The sequence below is a fragment of the Panthera leo genome, chromosome D1, assembly GCF_018350215.1.
Source record: "Panthera leo isolate Ple1 chromosome D1, P.leo_Ple1_pat1.1, whole genome shotgun sequence".
In the NCBI taxonomy this organism is placed as follows: Eukaryota; Metazoa; Chordata; class Mammalia; order Carnivora; family Felidae; genus Panthera; species Panthera leo.
The window spans coordinates 100,690,369-100,707,722 of record NC_056688.1 but is presented as its reverse complement, the minus strand read 5'-3'; the positions used below and the strand labels follow the sequence as shown (position 1 = coordinate 100,707,722).

The 17,354-nt window shown below is 38.7% G+C and overlaps 1 pseudogene; it reads left to right on the top strand.

The window, feature by feature from the left end:
• The first annotated feature begins 323 nt into the window (after nucleotides 1-323).
• On the top strand, nucleotides 324-17,171 carry LOC122201304 (annotated as a pseudogene).
• Nucleotides 17,172-17,354: the final 183 nt, after the last annotated feature.

Here is a 17,354-nt window from a genome sequence, read left to right as displayed (position 1 = left end):
AGTATTCCATTAAAATGACTCTCTAAGGAGACTCCACGACCTAATAGCAAATTGTGATCAATGTCTAGCTTAGTCAACATGATTGCCTGTGATCAATACACAATCAAATCTTAGATGCTCCTGAAAACATGGCACTGACTGTTTAGCAATGTGTGTCACCAACTATTTTTAAAATCTTATGCTCAACCTTGACCAGATATCTTCATGAGGTTTGCATTTTCATCCTATGTATTTTCAGCCCTAACTTTATACCATACCTGGCTTCTCTATCAATTCCTATTTAAGTTTCTTCTTCAACCCTTTCTATTACTGAACAAATTAACATGGTCACCCACGCAATGAATAATCCCGCTGTAAGGCAGACAGAATTTTAAAACAAAAACATTAATTTCCATAGTGGAATTTTAAGAACTTGAATGAGTTTAAGAAAAAATTATAGAGAAATAACTTCAGGATGATTCTCCAAATCAGATTATACTGAGATTAGCCAATAAATTAAAGAGGCTATTTTAATTTGCATAAAATTATAATACTGAATATATTACTGGCTTGAATCCTTCATTAAACATACTTGAAATATGTTTCTTATCTTTGGTCAAGCATAAAGGCTTTTTACATAATTTTAAGTCTATAAGTAAAGAAAGGCTTAGAATGTTCTCAAGCAAAGCCATTTCATCAGTCCGTCTGCATTTGTAAGGACTTCGCTAGTAATATTACTTAATCTCTATTTGTCTCGGTTCAGAAGGCTACAGCTATGCTTAATTTCCTGACATCAGTTCAACTTCTTCACAGATATACGGCTACTATACTATGATTGCCTGGCACATATTTTAATCTCTTTAAAAATATTATGTGTATAATCGAATCATTCATTGTAATTTGAGGTAAATCCCTGGTTACACACCTTAATTTAGCCACTAACTTCATATAGGACTTTCGCAAGGCAGTTAATTTCTTTTAAGAAGTTTCTCTTCATTTGAAACCTGGGAAAATACACCCTGCTCTATATAATTCAGACTGGTTCTGAGACTCAGCTTTGATTATAGATGAGAAACATCTTTTAAAAAAATAAAATAGTGCACACATGACAGTATTACTGTATTAAAATTAATGTACACAAAGAAAAATAACTTCGAATTACTCTAGTTTACAGAGGTTAAGGCACTTGTACATAGTAGCACATTAGTATATAGCAAACAAGGGTTTATAACCTGAGTTTTCCAACTCCGGTGCTTGTGTTTCTTAATACCTCACTCTACATCCTTTCAAGGGAGAAATAATGAAGCAACAACATAAATTTAACACGAACCCTGGCTGGCCCAACTCGGAAATTTGCATACATCTCTGAGTGTTCCAGACAAAACCAGGATCTCTCCTGAATGGCTCATGGTCCCATTTTAGCCACTCACATTTAAATGGAAAATGTGTCAATGGAAACACATAACTATAAGATAGGCTCAAGTCTCCATGAAAAACCACAAGCCAAATCAGTTCAGGATTCTGGAATAAATAAGCCAACTCTAGAAAGAAACAAATGTACAGCTCACGTGTTTTTGTGGGAAGCCATATATTTCTTATTCTCTCAAGCATGAGTAGCGATATTGCATGCTTAGCTATTGGCCACATAACAAAAATAGTTGGAGAAAAAAATTTGAGTGCATGCCCTAATATGGCCACACCTTGCATTTGGGACCCCATACACTCTTGGATAATAAGTTTCTTAGGAAGAATGAAGGCACTAGCCTCGATTATCCTATGTCTTTTCCAGAAATAAAATTACTTTATTTGTGGTCAATGTCTTACTGACCATCTCCCTAAAGTTATAATAATTGGTCCTTTTGATGTGCAGTCATCCAATAAAAAAGGCAGAATTCGCACATGACTTTGATCTCAGTTTTCTAGAATGTGTCATGCTACCCTCAGTAGACAACCAAGATCTTTCAATTTAGTCTTCTCTTAAACCAAAAAGTTTTAGACTATAGAATTCACAGCAAAGTCTACTTTAAAATTAGCTGCTAATTAATGTTTTCCTAACATAGTAGTTAAAAATATTTTTTTCAAAAGTATTACAGATTTATGCAGAATAATGGTAAAAAATTACTCACCGTTTTTTTTTTCTTTGCACTGACTTTGAGTCTGTCCTTTTATATTTTTTTAATGTCCCCTCTTCACTGAAATTGCATTCTTTAACTATTTGGATGACTACCTTTCAAGTTTCTGATTTGGAATTTTAATCAGCTCAGTGAGTGTTACCCATGAGTTTCACTGCCTAATTTCCTTCGATGCACACATAAAAAGTTAGAAAATTCATGCATTTTTTGTAACTACCACCACCTATCATAACTTCGTTTCAAACAAATGATAGGAGGTCACACCTCAGGAAAGAAAAAAGCTTGAAGGCAAGACGAGTACTTAGTTTTCCAAAACTAGTCAAATCCTAGTTTATACAGACCCAGTATTTGTATTACTGCATTATTCCTCAGGGCTTCAGCCTTGGAGCCAATGCTAAATAAAATTTCAAATATTGTTTGTATCCTCCAAGTACCTGTGTTTCCTCCCAAGGTATTGCTTATTTAGTTTGAGTTAATTATTTTATGTCCCCAAGTAATCAATTCACCGGTCATTATCCTCTTAGATCCAAGTTACTACAGCAGATTCACAACCAGATGGCAAATGCCCTGCAAAAAAAGGTACCTCTGCAGCGTGAGATCCTTGGTCCTTGGTGACTGAGATCCTTGGTCCTTAGTGACTGAGATCTGCTGTTGATGCAATTTGACTTTCTTTTACCCTTTGCTATCATCTGGGGATCAAACTCTAGATCTGGCCATTATGTTAAGAAATGATACCCTTCCATTCCCATATAGTGTTTTTATCATTCTCTGGGGGAAGAGGATGCATGTATTCTTTAACACACTTCCCTTTGAGGTAAGTTTTTTAAGGATGTATTGCCATTGAGGTAAATTTCCATTTAAGGTAAATTAATTTCCATTTAGGCAAACCTTAAGGAAACTTACAGACAGAACTTTCTTTCATGTCCTTTGAGGGTTACGGAAGGCTCACTGAAATAATTTGCCAACAGTGGAGATGAACATTCTATAATTTTGCTCTAGTCTTATGTCATTTTCAATAACCTTTCTTCTGTTTACATTTATATTCAAAACTGATGTTTGATTCTGCTTTGCCCTCTGAGCTCCACTAACTGTAGGAAACACTTAGTAAACATGTGCTTTATGTCAGCCACGAATCACTGGTGGGGTTGAGCTTATTTCACTTTATAACAACTCTACGCAATAAATAATATTACCAACCTCATTTCACATATGAAGGAACTGGGGCATAACAATGTGATAATACATAGGATTCCTGTAAAACAGAGGTGACACAACGAGATAGAGCACGAGCCTGTGGAAGGACAGAAATGCTATCTTTTGTCCTAAGAGTTGATGGGTTTATAATCATTTGTTATTTTCTACATTAGTGGTTCTTTGGGGGTCTTATTTATAAAAAGTATAAAAATAACCAGAGGTCATAGCCTTTGAAAATTGGCACAAGTTGTTAGTATGTTTTGCTTCTGAAATACAAATTACCAAGGGATTCTGGGAATCTCCTCGTCATCAGTCTATTTCCTACAATCCAACTAAACCTTTCTTTTTCCAATCTTTTTCTCTTGTGGTTAGAGGTCTCCCTCAAACTTGATTTAGTATGTTTTTACATCTCCTTCAGACCTCAGAATTTTCTCCATGGGATCCCCTATCCCTCTTCTCTTTTCTTACATACCTTTGCCTTCACTCTCCCATTCCTTCTAGCTACATACTTGTTTGCTCAAAAAACTCATCTACTCCGTGGATGCTCTTCCCCTTCGAAAAAGAATCTAAGTGTATCTTCCTGGGTCCCTTAAAATACTTTCATATCTATGATGCATTTTGAGCTATTTTGTGTAAACTGTGTCACGGGTGTAAGTTCATTTTCTGTATGTGGACATCCAGTTGTTCTAACACTGTTTGTTAAAAACACTATCTTTTCTCCACCAAATCACCTTTTTCTTTTCGTTCCATTGATCTTTGTGTATACGCTTTTCACCAATACCAGACCATCCACTGATAGCACACTATCTTGATTACTGTAACTTTATAGCAATTCTAAATTAATATGTAATTAATTCTAATAATATGTAATTAATTCTAAATTAATAGTAATATGAGTCCTGCAACATGTGGGTTTTTTTAAAATTATTTTGGCTATTCTAGTCGCTTTGCCTTTTCATATCAGTTTGAGAATCACCTTGTTGATATTTAAAAAAATAAAAATTGCTAGGATTGACACCTTAACACTACTGCGTCTTCTAGTTATGAATTGTGTATATTCTCCATTTGCTGAGATCTTCTTGATTCCTTTCAATATTGTTTTATAATTTTCTGCATACAGATCTTGAACATATTTCATTAAATTTATATGCAAACAAGTTTTATTATAATTTTAAAAATTTTTATATTTTATTTTTCTATTGTTGGCAATCAATTATGCATGTTGATAGTGTATCCTATGAACTTGCTAACTCACTTATTAGTTTCACGAGATACTTGTAGATTCCTTGAGATTTTAACATAGGCACTTGTGTTGCATAGAAATAAAGACAGTTTTACTTGTTTTTTTACTTTGTATGACTTTTTTTTTGGTCTAATAAATCAGCTAGAACTTTCAGAACAATGTTGAGTAGTCGGTGGTGAAAAAGGACATTTTTGCCTTGTTCTAGATCACAGAGGAGAATAAGTTAGTCTCTTACCATTAAATATTGTATTAGTTCTTCGTTATCCCTAGATATTTTTTATTTGGCTAATGAAGTTCATTTTATTCCTAGATTGTCAAGGATTTTAATCACAACAAGATGTTGAATTCTGTTGAAAGCTTTTTCTACATCTCCTGATATGATATCATGGTTCTCTTAATTTGGTCTGTTAATATGATGAATTACATTGATTGTTTTTTAATTGTCAAACAAGGCTTTTATTGGTCGGATGAACCCCCTAGACTGTGGTGTATTGGTTTTTATTGCAGGATCTGATTTACTAATGTTTTGTTAAAGTTTTTCATGTCTGTGTTCAAGAGAAATAAAGGTCTTTCATTTTCATTTCTTGTATTCTTTTTCATAAATAGAATCCTGTTGTTATCAAAAATATATTATACATTATATCTGTATTTTTTATTGAAAAAGTTTTTTTTCAATATGTGAAATTTATTGCCAAATAGGTTTCCATACAACACCCAGTGCTCATCCCAAAAGGTGCCCTCCTCAATACCCATCACCCACCCTCCTCCCCTCCCCCCCATCAACCCTCATTTTGTTCTCAGTTTTTAAGAGTCTCTTATGCTTTGGCTCTCTCCCACTCGAACCTCTTTTTTTTTCTTTTTTCTTTTTCTGTTTTTCTTTTTCTTTCCTTCCCCTCCCCCATGGAAAAAGTTTAATGCTGAGTGCTGCTTTCCTATTAACCCGCTACCTCAAGGCATCGTGACACAGTGGAAAGAGCGGAAATGAGCAAGATAGGCAGGTGGATCTGGGTGAAAGCTGAGCTCTGCAACAAACTGTGGGTGATCTTAAGGAAGTCACTTTACTTCTTCAGAGCTCAGCTTTCAACTTTGTAAAGTGGAAATAATTACATATACCTTTTAAAGTTACCGTTAGGATACAACAAGAAATAAGAATCTCATGCATTACACAGCATGTACCCCTAAAGCAAACCACCAATCACTATTAAGCTACCCATAGTAGGTGTTAACTGATATTATTTTCTTTATTTATTAAAGAAATGACAATTCATTAAGCATTCTATAATGGTATACTTTGTTCTTTCTTTTATTATGCAATGTCTCAAGGTAGTATAGTATCACACTTAAGAATTTCAGCAAACGTGGGGCACCTGGGTGGCTCACTCAGTTAAGCATCAGACTCTTCGATTTTTGGCTCAGGTCATGATCTCACAGTTTGTGAGTTGGGGCCCTTGTCAGGCTCTGCTAACAGTGTGGAGCCTGCTTGGGATTTTCTCTCTCCCTCTCTCTCTGCCCTCCCCCCCCCCCCGCAAAAATAAATAAATAAGCAAATTTAAAAAACAAAGAGTGGGGCGCCTGGGTGGCGCAGTCGGTTGGGCGTCCGACTTCAGCCAGGTCACGATCTCGCAGTCCGTGAGTTCGAGCCCCGCGTCAGGCTCTGGGCTGATGGCTCAGAGCCTGGAGCCTGTTTCCGATTCTGTGTCTCCCTCTCTCTCTGCCCCTCCCCCGTTCATGCTCTGTCTCTCTCTGTCCCAAAAATAAATAAATGTTAAAAAAAAAAAAAAAAAAGAGTTCCAGCGAACCAATGATGAGACTTGAGTTTGAATCTTAGCTCCACTGCGTGCTGGTGAGTCCATTTGAACTGAATATCCAGCTTCCCAAACTCAGTCTCCTTACCTTTACAAAAGAGATGAGAAATTCATACAAATTGCCTCACAAAGTACTTCAAAAATATAAGCAATTACATTTACATTTACCTATCAAGAATCCCCTATGACATCTTTTTTTTTTTCTGAATTCCTTTGGTTGTAAATATGCCGAATCTCCATCAGTTTATACAAAGGCAACGTCAACACAGAAACACCTGCAGACATCTGCTTTCTGCCTCTTACACTTAACCTTCCCAGCCAAATAAGCCACAATAATATTTATTTATATATATATGTTTTTCATTATTATTTATTATTATTTTATTATATATATATATATATATATATATATATATATATATATATGCGCCCTCTAAGTCATGCCAGGAAGCTAAAGAAGACATCTGGTTTCAGCAAGGTGCACAGCCATGTCTGAGCTAGTGGCTCTCCACCCTGGGCAAGGTCTGCAAATAGCTCTGTTACTGAAGCTGTAAGATTCTTGCCCATCCCCAGTGAGAATCCCAGTGTAACAGAAATGCCGAAGTAAGCACCATTTGGAAACACTCCTTTGCATCCAGTCAGCCTTTTGCCTGGATTAGCCTCCAACTCGACTACATTTTGAGGAGCCACGTAAGTAAGTTCACAGGAAAGCCGGGCCAGACAGAAAGAACATGATAGAATCAATATTCTTGCAAGGAAGGGTCCCCACTTTGTTATGTCCCTGAAAGACAAGCTTACCTTGTGGTTAACTCAGTATCATTTACAACTTCAGGCTTCAAAATGGGCATGAGAATGTGAGGACGTAAAAGGGACTTGATCAGCTTGATCAGTACGAACAGGAAGCCACAATGCCGAGGCAGCCATTTCCGGGGAGAAAAGGAGTCCCCAGGCAACCAGGGTTCTCCTCATGCTTCTGCCAGACAAAGAAGATGCAAACCTAATTTCAGCCCTGAGTCATGCCCCCAGCCCTGACAGTGTGCAAGCCATTTCCAGATTCTGAGACAGAATATGCAAATGGGGATGGAGAGTCAATAAGAAAACAAAAAATGATTTTCTCATCAAAGGTCAAGAAGGATGAGGGCTTTTTGCCTCCCCTGTTTTCCGCTGGTTCTTCTTCCTCTTCCCTCTCACCAATTCTCTCATTATCGTCTATCCCTGAGTTCCAACTCAAGAGAGGGGCCAAGTCCAGAAATGGATTCTGTCAGGCAGAGAGCATACCTGTTACCTCGCTGGTCTCTCAGCCGCCTCATTTCTCTCCCCACCCGCCCATCCCTTTGGGCTCCTGCTTTAGCCACCACACAGCCTCAACTGTGGCACTTCTCAGCTCAAATGCAGGGAACAGCCTCCCCCTGCCCTCCTAAAACCAGTCATAGTAACATTACTGCACGTGTGCTCAGTACCAGGGACTGCACAAGGACTTTTCCTTTATTATGCCCAATGCTTCCAAAGACTCTGGGAGGATATTATTATTCTTATTATTGTTATTATCCCCAACGTCATGCAAAATGCACATTAGGTCACATCTGGATTTTCAGCTTTTTTCCCCAGCATTGTTCCTTAAACCCCAACCAAACTGACCTTCTCAACTCTTGCCCGTTCAAGCCTGGTAGTTCTTTCCCTTTGGTTCTTGCTTGTGGTTTCCTTCCAGTGAGCATGCTCTCTTATTTCAGACCTATCCTTTTTTAAAGCTGATCTCAAACACACCTCCTGCAGGAGGACTTCTCATTCCTCTTGGCCAAAAAGAGCACGTTCTCTTAATTATCACAGATACTCTTGTACCACCTTTCAGGACCTCCGTTTGATCTTTTGCATCTCTCTCTCTCTTTCTCCTCTGCTAGACTGCCCATATTTTCAAGACACTGAATATCATGACACTGATGTCTGTGTTTGGCATTAGGCACACAACACACGTTTGCTCAAAGAGTGTCACATGGATAAATGCCAACCTTGAGGAGAAAACCTAATCTCTGTAGTGTCTTAGACATCTGCTTCTCTCATTGATCAGCTTACTTTTCCCAATTTACCTTTTCACTCACATGTAAAAACCAACATCAAAGTAAGCCCCCTACAGTATTATATCATTTTTCAAAGTACATCAAGTGATGACTATTTTTTTTAAATTTTTTTAATGTTTATTTATTTTTGAGAGAGATAGTCAGAGACAGAGACAGAGTGCAAGCAGGGGAGGAGGAGAGAGAGAGAGAGAGGGAGACACAGCAGAGAATCCGAAGCAGGCTGCAGGCTCCGAGCTGTCAGCACAGAGCCCGATGCGGGGCTCGAAATCACACACCATGAGATCATGACCTGAGTTGAAGTCGGATGCTCAACCGACTGAGCCACCCAGGTGCCCCTAAATGATGACTATTCAATCAAGGTTCTGGTTGGCTCCACAGTAAATGGACCCTGACAAGAAATTAAGGGAGAAATCTATACAGAAAACTTTCTGTGCCTATACAGGTTTTCCAAGATTATCCACATTTTCATCTAGATGAGTTTGCACATAGGGAGAAATATGTTAGTATTTTGCTTCATCCTTTTTCCCTATCCCTTTCCAAAAGTGGGGACAATAGCCACAAGAAAGAGGTGAAAATGTGGAGATGTAGAAAATAAAAGGATTTGTGAATTGATCTGATTTATTACTGCTATATTTCTATAGCAGTAACCATCTGAATATAAAAAGAAAACCAGGGCACCTGGGTGTCTCAGTGAGGTAAACGTTCAACTCTTGATTTCAGCTCAGGTCGTGATCTCATAATTTGGGGGAGAGAGCCCCACATCAGGCTCTGTGTTGACAAAACAAACTCTGCTTGGGATTCTCTCCCTCCCCCATTCTCTCTCTCTCTCCCCCCAAACGGATAGATAGATAGATAGATAGAAAATTTAAAACAGGAAACCAGTTCCCCAGATATTTCTTTTTTTTCAATATATGAAGTTTATTGCCAAATTGGTTTCCATACAACACCCAGTGCTCATCCCAAAAGGTGCCCTCCTCAATACCCATCACCCACCCTCCCCTCCCTCCCACCCCCCATCAACCCTCAGTTTGTTCTCAGTTTTTAAGAGTCTCTTATGCTTTGGCTCTCTTCCACTTTACCTCTTTTTTTTTCCTTCCCCTCCCCCATGGGTTTCTGTTAGTTTCTCAGGATCCACATAAGAGTGAAAACATATGGTATCTGTCTTTCTCTGTATGACTTATTTCACTTAGCATAACACTCTCCAGTTCCATCCATGGTGCTACAAAGGGCCATATTTCATTCTTTCTCATTGCCACGTAGTACTCCGTTGTGTATATAAACCACAATTTCTTTATCCATTCATCAGTTGATGGACATTTAGGCTCTTTCCATAATTTGGCTATTGTTGAGAGTGCCGCTATAAACATTGGGGTACAGGTGCCCCTATGCATCAGTACTCCTGTATCCCTTGGGTAAATTCCTAGCAGTGCTATTGCTGGGTCATAGGGTAGGTCTATTTTTAATTTTTTGAGGAACCTCCACACTGTTTTCCAGAGTGGCTGCACCAGTTTGCATTCCCACCAACAGTGCAAGAGGGTTCCCGTTTCTCCACATCCTCGCCAGCATCTATAGTCTCCTGATTTGTTCATTTTGGCCACTCTGACTGGCGTGAGGTGATATCTGAGTGTGGTTTTGATTTGTATTTCCCTGATGAGGAGCGACGTTGAGCATCTTTTCATGTGCCTGTTGGCCATCTGGATGTCTTCTTTAGAGAAGTGTCTATTCATGTTTTCTGCCCATTTCTTCACTGGATTATTTGTTTTTCAGGTGTGGAGTTTGGTGAGCTCTTTATAGATTTTGGATACTAACCCTTTGTCTGATATGTCATTTGCAAATATCTTTTCCCATTCCGTTGGTTGCCTTTTAGTTTTGTCGGTTGTTTCCTTTGCTGTGCGGAAGCATTTTATCTTCATAAGGTCCCAGTAGTTCATTTTTGCTTTTAATTCCCTTGCCTTTGGGGATGTGTCAAGTAAGAAATTGCTACAGCTGAGGTCAGAGAGGTCTTTTCCTGCTTTCTCCTCTAGGGTTTTGATGGTTTCCTGTCTCACATTCAGGTCCTTTATCCATTTTGAGTTTATTTTTGTGAATGGTGTGAGAAAGTGGTCTAGTTTCAACCTTCTGCATGTTGCTGTCCAGTTCTCCCAGCACCATTTGTTAGAGACTGTCTTTTTTCCATTGGATATTCTTTCCTGCTTTGTCAAAGATGAGTTGGCCATACGTTTGTGGGTCTAGTTCTGGGGTTTCTATTCTATTCCATTGGTCTATGTGTCTGTTTTTGTGCCAATACCATGCTGTCTTGATGATGACAGCTTTGTAGTAGAGGCTAAAGTCTGGGATTGTGATGCCTCCTGCTTTGGTCTTCTTCTTTAAAATTACTTTGGCTATTCGGGGCCTTTTGTGGTTCCATATGAATTTTAGGATTGCTTGTTCTAGTTTCGAGAAGAATGCTGGTGCAATTTTGATTGGGATTGCATTGAATATGTAGACAGCTTTGGGTAGTATTGACATTTTGACAATATTCTTCCAATCCATGAGCACGGGATGTTTTTCCATTTCTTTATGTCTTCTTCAGTTTCCTTCATAAGCTTTCTATAGTTTTCAGCATACAGATCTTGTACATCTCTGGTTAGATTTATTCCTAGGTATTTTATGCTTCTTGGTGCAATTGTGAATGGGATCAGTTTCTTTATTTGTCTTTCTGTTGCTTCATTGTTAGTGTATAAGAATGCAACTGATTTCTGTACATTGATTTCGTATCCTGCAACTTTGCTAAATTCATGTATCAGTTCTAGTAGACTTCTGGTGGAGTCTATTGGATTTTCCATGTATAATATCATGTCATCTGCAAAAAGTGAAAGCTTGACTTCATCTTTGCCAATTTTGATGCCTTTGATTTCCTTTTGTTGTTTGATTGCTGATGCTAGAACTTCCAGAACTATGTTAAACAGCAGCTGTGAGAGTGGACATCCCTGTCGTGTTCCTGATCTCAGGGAAAAAGCTCTCAGTTTTTCCCCATCGAGGATGATGTTAGCTGTGGGCTTTTCATAAATGGCTTTTATGATCTTTAAGTATGTTCCTTCTATCCCGACTTTCTCGAGGGTTTTTATTAAGAAATGTTGCTGAATTTTGTCAAAGGCCTTTTCTGCATCGATTGACAGGATCATATGGTTCTTATCTTTTCTTTTATTAATGTGATGTATCACATTGATTGATTTGCGAATGTTGAACCAGCCCTGAATCCCAGGAATGAATCCCACTTGATCATGGTGAATAATTCTTATTATATGCTGTTGAATTCGATTTGCTGGTATCTTATTGAGAATTTTTGCATCCATATTCATCAGGGATATTGGCCTGTAGTTCTCTTTTTTTACTGGGTCTCTGTCTGGTTTAGGAATCAAAGTAGTACTGGCTTCATAGAATGAGTCTGGAAGTTTTCCTTCCCTTTCTATTTCTTGGAATAGCTTGAGAAGGATAGGTATTATCTCTGCTTTAAACGTCTGGTAGAACTCCCCTGGGAAGCCATCTGGTCCTGGACTCTTATTTGTTGGGAGATTTTTGATAACCGCTTCAATTTCTTCGCTGGTTATGGGTCTGTTCAAGCTTTCTATTTCCTCCTGATTGAGTTTTGGAAGAGTGTGGGTGTTTAGGCATTTGTCCATTTCCTCCAGTTTGTCCAGTTTGTTGGCATATAATTTTTCATAGTATTCCCTGATAATTGCTTGTATCTCTGAGGGATTGGTTGTAATAATTCCATTTTCATTCATGATTTTATCTATTTGGGTCATCTCCCTTTTCTTTTTGAGAAGCCTAGCTAGAGGTTTATCAATTTTGTTTATTTTTTCAAAAAACCAACTCTTGGTTTCGTTGATCTGCTCTACAGTTTTTTTAGATTCTATATTGTTTATTTCTGCTCTGATCTTTATTATTTCTCTTCTTCTGCTAGGTTTAGGCTGTCTTTGCTGTTCTGCTTCTATTTCCTTTAGGTGTGCTGTTAGATTTTGTATTTGGGATTTTTCTTGTTTCTTGAGATAGGCCTGGATTGCAATGTATTTTCCTCTCAGGACTGCCTTCGCTGCAACCCAAAGCGTTTGGATTGTTGTATTTTCATTTTCATTTGTTTCCATATATTTTTTAATTTCTTCTCTAATTGCCTGTTTGACCCACTCATTCTTTAGTAGGGTGTTCTTTAACCTCCATGCTTTTGGAGGTTTTCCAGACTTTTTCCTGTGGTTGATTTCAAGCTTCATAGCATTGTGGTCTGAAAGTATGCATGGTATAATTTCAATTCTTGTAAACTTATGAAGGGCTGTTTTGTGACCCAGTATATGATCTATCTTGGAGAATGTTCCATGAGCACTCGAGAAGAAAGTATATTCTGTTGCTTTGGGATGCAGAGTTCTAAATATATCTGTCAAGTCCATCTGATCCAATGTATCATTCAGGGCCCTTGTTTCTTTATTGACCGTGTGTCTAGATGATCTATCCATTTCTGTAAGTGGAGTGTTAAAGTCCCCTGAAATTACCACATTCTTATCAATAAGGTTGCTTATGTTTGTAATTGTTTTATATATTTGGGGGATCCTGTATTCGGTGCATAGACATTTATAATTGTTAGCTCTTTGTGATGGATAGACCCTGTGATTATTATATAATGCCCTTCTTCCTCTCTTGTTACAGCCTTTAATTTAAAGTCTAGTTTGTCTGATATAAGTATGGCTACTCCAGCTTTCTTTTGACTTCCAGTGGCATGATAAATAGTTCTCCATCCCCTCACTCTCAATCTGAAGGTGTCCTCAGGTCTAAAATGAGTCTCTTGTAGACAGCAAATAAATGGGTCTTGTTGTTTTATCCATTCTGATACCCTATGTGTTTTGGTTGGTGCATTTAGTTCATTTACATTCAGTGTTATTATAGAAAGATATGGGTCAAATATTTATTATATTAAGAAGTTTGATATTAAGTGAAATGTCCCCTTGGATTTATCTCTTTTTTTTATTTTATTGTAATTATTTGGAGTTGATATGTAGAATTTAAAACCTGGCCAATCTTTCCAAGGTTGTAAGAGAAATCTACTACCAAGTATAAGCAAGGATAGTATTCAAACATTAGTCTTACCAATTTTATTAAATGTCTTTATTTCCTAGATGCCAAATCTTAAAAAGAGCTCAGGAAACAGAATTAACTTGCTCTCTTCCATAACTTTTGTGAATGTTGGGCTAATTGCTAAACTCTCTAAGCCTCATTTCCTGTATTATAGAATTAGGTAATATCATATAACTCAGAAATACAACGAGGAATACAAGAAATAGTATGAAACACCCCAGTGTCATACGTGGTTCATAACCACACGTGTTAGTTTCCTTTTTATTTATTTTTTATTTTTTGAGCGAGAGTCTCTAAAATTGTCACAAGCACATACATAATTAATTGAAAAAAAAAAAGAAAAGGGTTTTGTTCTTGAAATGATGGTCATGAAAATATTGTAAGACAATTTATTGGAAGTATGGATGAGATATGAGATTGGGGAGGAACACAATAGGAAGAGGAAGTCCCCCAGGTTATATTTAAATACACCACATTTCAGTTTATATTGGTATTTGCATATAGTGTCCCTTCCAACCTCATCTTGATAAGCAAGACGTTAAAGAAAGGCTTTTCTTGAAATTTTGGTCCAGAAAACATTTCAAATTAAAAAAAAAATCTTCATTGAAAGAAATAACATTTAGTATTTTTTTTTAATGTTTGTTTCTGACAGAGAGAGACAGAGACAGAGACAAGCAGGGGAGGGGCAGAGAGGGAGGCAGACACAGAATCCCAAGCAGGCTCCAGGCTCCGAGCTGTCAGCACAGAGCCCGACTCGGGGCTTGAACCCATGAACCGCGAGATCATGACCTGAGCCGAAGTCAGATGCTCAGTCGACTGAGTCACTCAACCACCCCAACATTTCAAAGTGATCATTGACTTTTCCAGGACTGAAAAGAATTAGGAATCAATCAGTTACTGACCATATGCTATGTTCTTTTTAAAATCACATCTTCTTCTCATTTCTGCTTCTCTGCTCTATTCCGTGAATGTGCAGCTTAAGGGGCTACAATCATGATCTGGTCCTACACCCAAATGCCAGGTGATACCCATACACAGCCACCCAAGGCCTGAGACACTTACGTTAAAAAGTTGATTTGTGGGGCACCTGGGTGGCTCAGTCGGTTGAGCTTCCGACTTCGGCTAGGGTCGTGATCTTGCGGTCCGTGAGTTTGAGCCCTGCGTGGGGCTCTGTGCTGACAGCTCAGAGCCTGGAGCCTATTTTGGGTTCTGTGTCTCCCTCTCTCTGACCCTCCCCTGTTCATGCTCTGTCTCTCTCTGTCTCAAAAATAAATAAACATTAAAAAAAATTTTTTTTTTAAAAGTTGATTTGTGAGTATATTAACGATGAAGTTTATCTCTCTCCTTTCACTTACAAATGTATATCCAGAGGCTCTGAGGGCTCTCAGGTTGCCATTCAGAAATTGGAGAAAGAAAAACAGAAACAGGGATATGTGAGATATTTTCAAATATGAAAGAATATTCACTTCTGTTCATTTGTATTGATCAAGTCCTACATATTACAAATATGTTTGAAATTTCCGGCATATTATTTAAATGTTGTATTTCCTGTTCCTCCTTTAAAGCTGCTATATGTGAGAAGGTATGCAGAGAAGCAGAAGATGTTGGATTTACAAATAATACATTTATAAAAATACGTGTAACAAATACGTGATATATAAACATATGCATCAAAAGGACATTCTTTATAAGATTGGGAGTGGCATGTGAGGTCACATGAATCTTCATGAACCTCCAAGAACAGTCAAATCCTATAAGTTGAGCCATATACGATGCAAAACAGGACCCCAGTATTTATTAAATGTATTTAAAATATAAATAAAGAAGGAAATAATAGTATGGGGCCACATAATTTTATAATCACTGAATTGGCAAAATCAATCCGAATCATGTCAAATCTAGCAGGGGGCTATATTTGAAGAGTGCTAGGGGTTCCCCGGGTGGCTCAGTGGGTTAAGCATCTGACCTCAGCTTAGGTCATGCTGTCACAGTCTGTGAGTTTGAGCCTCGTGTCCAGCTCTGTGCTGAAAGCTCAGAGCCTGGAGCCTGCTTTGGTTTGTGTTTCCCTCTTTCTCTGCCCCTTCTCTCCCTCCCTCTCTCTCTCTCTCTCTCTCTCTCTCAAAGTAAATAAACATTGAGGAGTGCTGAGAAAGGTATCACACTAGTAAGATAATTTGGGACTCATAATGCCCATTGAAGTGGTCATTAAAAATTAAAAACAAAATACTGTATTGACATGGAAAAAAAAAACACCCACAAAGTGTACCTGATAGGAATATTTATTTTTGCTGAAAATATCCCACAATCACACACGGTATCATGAATTATTTTGCTTAAAATATTCCATAACGTCTCCTAGCACACCGTAAATCAATTTCTTTATTTTTTCACAGACAAATCTTTTCAGACTTCCCCTTCTCACTCATGATCATGCAGCTGAATAATGTTAAATTTTTCTGCTCCAGTTGACAGGGGATCCTGTTAGGAGGAAAACAGTGTTTGTCATTTTCTTGCTTCTTTATTTGGGCATGTTGCTGGGTAACGTTCTGATCATTACCACTGTCAAGGCCCCCCGGGGAACTCAGGAGTCCCGTGTGAGTCTTCCTAGCCCACCGATCCTTATCTGACACCTGCTTCTGTACTTCCGTAGCCCCTAGAATGATTGTGGATGCCCTTTCAAAAAAGACCACTATCTCAGTGAGTGCGTGATACAGGTCTTCTCGTTCCATTTCTTTGGCTGCCTGGAGATCTTCATTCTTATCCTCATGGCCGCTGACCGCTATGTGGCCATCTGTAAACCCCTGCACTACACAACCATCATGAGTCGACGGGTCTGTGCTGTGCTGGTGGCTATGGCCTGGGTGGGGTACTGTGTACGTTCTTTAGCTCAGATTTTTCTGGCCTTGAGTTTACCCTTCTGTGGTCCCAATGTGATCGATCACTATTTTTGTGACTTGCAGCCATTGTTGAGACTCGCCTGTACAGACATTTACGTAATCAATCTACTCTTGGTCCAATAGCGGGGCCATTTGTACCCTGAGTTTTGTCATGCTGATGTGCTCCTATGTTAATATCTTGTATTCTCTGAGAAACCACAGTGCTGAAGGGAGGAGAAAAGCCTTCTCCACCTGTGTCTCCCACATCATTGTGGTCATCTTGTTCTTCAGTCCTTGCCTATTTATATACACACGCCCTGCAACCACCTTCCCCATGGATAAGATGATAGCTGTGATTGGAGCGCCTGGGTGGCTCAGTCAGTTAAGGGTCCGACTTCAGCTCAGGTCATGATCTGACCTGAGTCATGAGACTGGCTCATGAGTTCAAGCCCCAGGGTCCGGCCCCATGATCAGGCCCCACCGTAGGGCTGCAACCAGCAGCTTCTGGCTGCCACCGGCTCTGTGCCGACAACTAGGAGCCTGGACCCTGTTTCAGGTTCTGGGTCTCACTCTCTCTCTCTGCCCCTCCCCGACTCGCGCTCTGTCACTCTCAAAAATAAACTTAAAAAAAAAAAGATGATAGCTGTGTTTTATACAAATGGGAAATGTTTGCTAAACCCTCTGATTTATATGCTGAAGAATGCAGCAGTGAAAAATACCATGGGAAATTATGGCGCAAGAAGTTGATCTCAGATGGCTAAAAACGAATGGAAGTTTCAAGTATTTCTTCATAGTTTGGGCATACCTAGAAGCCTACAAAGAATATAATATTTTTTCATGTTTATTTATTTATTTTTGAGAGAGAGTGAGCACAAGCATGAGGGGGCAGAGAGAGAGAGAGGGAGACACAGAATGTGAAGCAGGCTCCAGGCTCCGAGGTGTCA